The sequence below is a fragment of the Spermophilus citellus genome (genome assembly GCF_964194105.1).
Source record: "Spermophilus citellus genome assembly, chromosome: 13".
NCBI lineage: Eukaryota > Metazoa > Chordata > Mammalia > Rodentia > Sciuridae > Spermophilus > Spermophilus citellus.
Window position 1 is genome coordinate 91,318,479 of NC_138193.1, and position 6,131 is coordinate 91,324,609.

Below are 6,131 nucleotides of genomic sequence, written 5' to 3' on the forward strand. Positions count from 1 at the left end.
CCCAGGCACTGGGGAATTGAGTGTCCCCACTCCAGAAGATGGACTAGGTCAGTCAAGACCAAAGCAGCACAGACCCTCCTGATGGAGAAAATGTTGACTGAGGATACCAGAGGTGGCCACAGAAGCTCCCATGTGACATTACCATCTCTCTTGAGGAATGTCAGGTAATCTTGGATGTTATGGGTAAGGAAATCCAATTCTTTGTCCATATCGGGGCGAACTGCTCTGCTCTGACTGCTTATGACAGGAAAGCCTTCTTCAAGGTCCATTTTTGTGGTAGGCCTTGAAGGTAGAAAACAAACAAACAAACTTTACCCATCTCATACCTTGCCAATTTGATATCTGTTTTTTATTCATGAATTTCTAATAATCCCCAGCTCTTCTCTTCCACTGCTAGGATAAGATAAAATGGCCACACTGGGGGTATTCCTCCACTGGGGATGAAAACCCCAAACACTCCTCATGGCCATTTGTGATCCTGTACCTCAAGAGATTAATTCTCAAGTAAATAATTTAGCTTGTAAGCAGGAAGGCCAGGAAAAGTTATTTACACTTTTCCAGTATATGTAACCCTAAAAGATGCTAGCCATTACCCAAATAAAAACAATAACCTTTAAAAGAAAAGGTAAAAGGGGGATTACAACCTATTATACATGAGCTAGTTCAATATAGACTTCTTATACCTGGCAATCCCCCCATAACACCCCAATTTTAACCATTCTAAAACCTAACAGGGAATACTGGCTAGTACAAGACCTGAGACTTGTTAATGAAGCTGTATACCCCTTAGTTGCAGACCTTTATACCTTGCACTCCCAAATACCAGGAGATACTACTTGGTTTACAGTATTAGATCTCATGAATGCATTCTTCTCAATCCTATGGCATTTTTCATCCCAAATATCTGTTTGCTTTTGAATGAAAATCTTTTTAATAAAGAAAGACAACAACATTCATGGACAATCCTCCCCTAGGGGTTTAGGGATAGGGTTTTGTCTGGGTCCTGGCAAGGGACATAAGGGATCTCAAATTCAATCAGAGAGGAATCCTTCAATAGGTAGATGACCTACTAATAAGTAATCCAACTAAGGATATCTCTACCAAAACACCATACAAACACTCAATTTCTTGGCAGAAGGAGTATTCAAGGTATCTAAAAAGAAAGTCCAAATCTCCAAAATAAGGTGCAATCTTTGGAATATATACTAACTCCAGGGACCAGACAAATTTCCCCAGATAGGATAAGGGTCATTTGTGAGGTGGGTCCACTAGTTAATAAACAACAGCTGTGCTCCTTTTGGGCATGGAAGGGTTCTATAGAATCTGGATCCCAAACTTTGACCTTATTGCAAATCCCCTCTATAAAAGCATAAAAGGGCCAGACTCAGAACTCCTAGAATGGAATGCAGAAAAAGAAACTGACTTTGGGGGCATTGAAGCAGGTACTTAGCCAGGTTCCAGTCCTAGGAATACCTAAACTAACTGAGCCGTTTACCCTTTATGTGGCAGAAAGAAAGGGAATAGCTACAGGGGTACTAACACAAGACCTGGGGGTCCAACACAGGCCAGTAGCTTATTTCTCTAAGAAATTAGAGGTGGGTAACTACAAGGTGACTAGGATATTTGTGAGTGGTGGTAGCCACAACCCTTCTGATAATAGAGGCTACTAAGATTACTTTAGGGCAACCTCTTAAGTTCTTCACCCCACACCAGGTTAAAACCACCTTGGAAACAGAAAGGCATTTATGGATAATAGGATAAAGACTTACAAAATATTAGACAGTTGTCTTGGATAATGCTGAGGATAATATCAGAACATATAATACTCTCAATCCAGCCTCTCTAATTCCCACTGACCTCCTAGCTGAACATTCATGTGAGGAAGTAATGCTCCAGTCCTATGCCAGTCACCCAGACCTATCTGACCAACCTCTGCCTAACCCAGAAGAAGAATGGTTCATGGATGGTAGTAGTTTTGTCTGTAATGGTCAAGGGAAGGCTGAATATGCAATAGTAAGAACAGAAAAATTAATAGGAATACCTCTTGCCCTCAGGGACTTAAGCTCAAAAGGCTGAGCCAATTTCCCTAACTAGAGCCTTAATAAAAGGACAAGATAAAATGCTCACTATATATGCATGACTCCAAATATGTAGTTTTGGTTTTTTGTGCCCACACAGCCATTTGGAAAGGAAGAGGCCTCTTGGCCACTTGACAGTCCCCCATTAATAATACAGAATAAATATTGCAGCTGTTGGAAGCTGTGACTCTCCCCAAAACAGTGGCTGTCATACACTTCTGGGGACATCAAAAGGACATGTCAAAAGCATCCCAAGTCAACAAAAGAGCTGATCAAATAGCCAATGAGGCAGCCATGATTGTAGGTCCAACCCTGGTTATGGCTTTATTCCCATTCCAGGAAGACAAATTACACCCAATCTATACTCCAGAGGAGGAATAGGTTGCCCTCAGGGCAGGAGTCACTAAAGAAGGAAAATGGTGGGAAAGGGATGGACAACTTTATCTGCCATGTCAATTCAATGGAACACCATTAAAATGTTACATGACTCTTTCCACCCAGGGTGAGAGGTCACCTGTGGAATGGCTATCGGACTTTTTCTGGATGCTGGCCTAAACAACAGTGACAGACATCTTCAGGGATTGCTCTTTTGCTCCTATCATAATCCTGGGCCCAGACTCCCCCCACTGGTTGAACCTAAACAACACAGGGTAACATACTCAGGAGAAGACTGACAGATGGATTTTACCCATATGCCTGCTTGCTGACGATTTAAATATCTGCTTGTCCTAGTAGACACTTTTACTGGGTGGGTTGAAGCCTACCCCACAAGGACAGAAAAGGGCACAGAAGCAGTGAAAGCCCTACTAACAGAAATAATTCCTAGATTTGGGCTTCCCTAAAGCTTACAGAGTAACAGTGCACTTTGTATCCCAGGTCAGACAAGGGTTTGCCAAAGCCTAGGGAATTACATTGCATCTACATTCAGCTTGGAAACCCCAATCATAGGGAAGGTAGAAAGAACTAACCAGATGCTAAAACAGACCTTAGATAAACTCTGTCAGGAAACCTCTGAAATAGGGTGACCTTACTACCCATTACCCTCGTGAGAATTTGAAATGCAGGGCTGGGGATGTGGCTCAAGCGGTAGCGCGCTCGCCTGGCATGCGTGCGGCCCGGGTTCCATCCTCAGCACCACATACCAACAAAGATGTTGTGTCCGCCGAGAACTAAAAAAATAAATATTAAAAATTCTCTCTCCCTCTCTCACTCTCTCCTCTCTCATTCTCTCTTTAAAAAAAAAAAAAAAGAATTTGAAATGCATATAGGACCCAGCTAAATATCAGCCCAGCTAAATATCAGCCCTTATGAGATGCCATATGGGCGGCCATTTCTATCAAAAGAACTTGTGCCAGATCAGAATCTGTTGAACTCATTAAATACCTAAAAATTTGGGCAAATTCCAACTGGATATTCAAGCCATAGGAAACCATGTCCTTTCAAATCCTAAAGAGGGAGAAACCTTTCAGGTTTTACCTGAAGATCAGGTGTTTACCTGGAGAACAGATGTTAATATAAACATGGAAGGAAGGATCCTCAGAGGATCAGTGGAAGCCAAAATGGAAAGGTACCTATCAGGAATTCTGGCTACCCCCACAACTATAAAAGCAGTGGAGATCAACAACTGGATTCACCTGCCAAAGGTGAAGCAAGCATTGCCTGACCATCACACCCCTCTTGAGGAAACATGTACCAGTGAGCCAGTTGAAGACCTCAAGTTCATTTTCAAGAAGCAACCACCAAAAGATACGTGAATGTCTCCTGATCTTATACCCCACCTAAGGTGGGCTCCAATTCTGGGAATTATCTTCCTCTGTGGGTTTCTTGTGTTTGGGATTCTGCTACTTCTAAGACTCTATTCTCAAGGATATGGCCCTTTGCTGTCTCTTTAACATGGGGCTACTCTCCCAGAGGACTGCTATCCTAGTTTTCCCCATTTCTCACCCTGACCTTAGGACTAACTCTTACCCTATGACCAGTAATTGGCTCAAATCAGCATCTGGGAGGATTTTTGGATTTTTTTTTATTTTAATATTTATTTATTTTTTAGTTTTCGGCGGACACAACATCTTTGTTTGTATGTGGTGCTGAGGATCGAACCAGGGCCGCACGCATGCCAGGCGAGCGCACTACCGCTTGAGCCACATCCCCAGCCCCAGGATTTTGGGATTGAATGTACCTTTTGAAAACCTTAAACCTTACTTGTCAACTCCTAAAACAATCACATCCTGGATTGACACAGGACTGTTGGCTATGCCTGTCATCAAACTCTATAGAAAACACTGCCATTCCTGTCTCTGCCCCAATAGGTGCTACTAGCAAAATGAGTCTCCATCATAAATATGAAGGTGGTCCTGCATTCCAGCTAATGACCTTAGATGCTTTTTACAACTTCCAAATTGCAGAGATGACCAAAACCCACAATGAATAGAAGGACAGTTTAACTCCTCCAGTCCTATCAAAATAATCTTAATAAAACTTCATCTTGTCTGCTAATATGAGGACTTATTATAACCCAAACCAGGCTCAAGTTCCCGTGCCCCTCTATGTCCAGAGGGAATAAAATTCTGGGTATAACTTGGAAACATTAGAAAGCCATCTTTGCAACCATACCTTAAAAATTACCCCCACAGAATGGCCACTTTAATTCCATTGTGATACAAGTTGCCCCCTTTAGAAAACGTGTATGGTTCTCATTGAAACCATTTTTAAAGAAGGACACATTATTAAATAAAAATTCAGGCTATTGTCAAAATAGATCCTCTGCCTATAGAGACATCTTCCCTAGGGAGATCTGATCCAGCCCAGCCTTTACTGAGTGCTTACTTGTCCCTAATTATCAAAACTCAAACAAATGGATTCTAATTGACATAAAAAGAACTCCTTGCATTGGGAAAATAAAACCTTGGAAACAATCCCAGACCAGTCCCATGGCCCCTTCCAACCTCTGACAGGGGTTACACTGGATGGAACCCTATCAATATGGGAGTCTGAAAATAATGAAATAACTACATGTTTTATCAAACTCAGTTTCTGTATGGAATCACCAGGAATATTTGTATTTTGTTGAAAAAAATTTTACTTGTGTCTACCAGCAAGGGCTATATTCAAAGCATAAAATAGACCAGTGTCACATAGGTATGGAGATATATTTTAGTATGGAAAATTAGAAAGTAAAAGAAATGTTTCTGGATAAGAAAATGTTTTATCTGGTAAAGTAATATTTTTGTGCTAAAGTCCAAGATGTAAGAGAAGACAAATCTAAGGAAGTAAACAAGTGGTACAATGTGTAAGTAAGTTGCAGAAGGTTTATGGAAGGTAAATCTCAAAAAGTTTAGGTATATGATTAAATTGGCTAAACTCAACACATATATTAACTATATTCAAATTTTAATGTAATGATATGAAGCAAAGTCTGAAACATTGATCTGCTCTTATCTGTATAATTTTCTTGTATCTGTTAGGTTTTATTATTTAGATGAACTAAATCTGAAAGGAATTAGACTTTTTACCTGTTTTAAAGTCTTTTAAATGATCTCTTCATAACTGGTTAATAAACAAACTGTTATTTCAGGTTATAACGATATAGTTTACAATCGAGGGGAGTGAGGGGAGGATGAGGTTGTGGGAATGGGAAGGACGGTAGAATGAGACAGACATTATTACCCTATAAACATGTATGATTGGGGCTGGGGTTGTGGCTCAGCGGTAGAGCACTCGCCTCGAACGTGCAAGGCCCTGGGTTCGATCCTCAGCACCACATAAAAAAACAAGTAACTAAAATAAAGGTATTGTGTCCAACTACAACTAAAAAATAAAAATAAATTTTAAAAAATGTATGATTACATTACTGGTGTGACTCTGCACCATGAGATGCTATATGGACACCAAAGGGATGAGAGATTGTGCTCCATTTGTGTACAATGTGTCAAAATGCATTCTCCTGTCATGTATAACTAATTAGAACAAATGGAAAAAATATAATAAAATCAATCAGCTTATTAGCATTTTTTGCTGTTGAATTCTATGATTTACTTGTATATTTTGGATCCT